Source organism: Halyomorpha halys, unplaced genomic scaffold, assembly GCF_000696795.3.
Source record: "Halyomorpha halys isolate HHAL.00 unplaced genomic scaffold, Hhal_1.1 Scaffold210.1, whole genome shotgun sequence".
Classification (NCBI taxonomy): Eukaryota; Metazoa; Arthropoda; class Insecta; order Hemiptera; family Pentatomidae; genus Halyomorpha; species Halyomorpha halys.
The window spans coordinates 1-1,532 of NW_027113191.1; the positions used below are offsets into that span (position 1 = coordinate 1).

Below are 1,532 nucleotides of genomic sequence, written 5' to 3' on the forward strand. Positions count from 1 at the left end.
ACTCATAGCACTTTGTCATTTATGTAAACATCGACCCATCTCCTAGTATCGTGTTAATAAACACAAGTTTAATGACAATGTAAGTAAAATTACATTAACTCATTCGATAAATAATTGCAACATTAAGTTTATTATTCTCAGAATATACTCACTTCTCGGACTATCATAATTATCACTCCAAGATAAGGAACCATCTTGAAAACAGTTACAACCTTGCGTGAAACCCCCCAATCTGCCTCTAAAAATACTGTTCATTCGGAGAGGTAGTGTACCTGGATGCAGCGAGAGGAGAATACTCGTCAGAAGAGAAGGTAGGAGCGCTTGTAACAACATAATTATGTCATATTATAATTATGATTCTCCAAAGTTTCGGCCCATAGGCCATTATCAAGGTGACAACCTCAATTATTGACTTGTTAAATTCATTAAGAAAAAGTCAGTCATATAGTCTTCAAACAAAAACAATCATCAAAATAATATCGTAACAGTTTCCTATTAAAATTTTATTAAATGTATATTTATTTATAAACAATTATAATCATAATATAAATATATGTATTTATAACAAAACATATTATCTCAATACATCAACTATTTTTTTTTTTAATTTTCTTACTTTAGGTTGTCTCCTTAATAATTTCCTAAGGGCCGAAACGTTGCAGAATCAAAATAAACCGTTGAGAGTGAAGTGGATCATTTGTAGTTGTCTTATTACTAATTTAAACCACTCTCAAACAATTAATAAATTATGCTGGACTTACACCTTTACCACTTGCAGCAAATCCAACACTTGTACACAAACTTAGTAAACAAAGGAAGTACAAACGTCGATATCCACACGCTTGTATGTTCTTTTCATTTTTTCCGGCTATTACCTTCGATTTTGATACAAACAAATCCTCACTCCTCAGGTCCCTGAAAATTTGTAATCAGTCCTGTTACCAATAAACATCTCTAAATAACATTTGGAAGCAATTTTGAATTTGATAACTGCTTTGAATAATATATTAGCGTTATTTACAAAGTTTGAAGTAGGTTCTCAAATTTACCACTATTACCACTTATTATTTTTGAAAGAGATGAGATCGTATTTAGTATTTAGTTATTTTTATCTACATTTTACCGATCGATGCCTCTTTGGGTGCAATCGATTTGTTAAGATGCAACTTCTGTTTCCGGCCCAATTGCATCCAATGGTAGTCGTTTCAACAGTTCTTATGAAATATTTAAAAACAAACGAAGGAAATAAGTCCGAGAAAAGTAGCTGTTAGCTTTTCGTTCCTCTTATTATTTAATAGTTGGTAAAAATAACTCATCTCAAAACAACAAAAAGTTATTTCAATTAAATCGGAAATACTCCAATTTTCAAATATATTGTTTTTCAATTTATTTCTATAATTTTTTGTTTAATAAATCATTCAATTGTTCAAAGAAAATTGTTTTTTGCAATATTATTTAAAATAAACTACAATTTTCCATCAATTACTTGAAATAAATATATTTTAGTAAGGTTAAATATTCTCAATATATTT

General features: G+C 29.3%; 1 protein-coding gene across 1 annotated transcript in view; it reads left to right on the forward strand.

Annotated features, from left to right (window-relative positions):
• Nucleotides 1-68: 68 nt before the first annotated feature.
• The window catches only part of LOC106679613 (uncharacterized), an 8,023-nt gene continuing 6,559 nt past the window's right edge, over nt 69-1,532 (forward strand). Inside the window, exon 1 of the mRNA XM_014418868.3 lies at nt 69-311. The gene's annotated coding sequence lies outside the window, so the exon portion shown is untranslated. The remainder of the gene's footprint in view (nt 312-1,532) is intronic.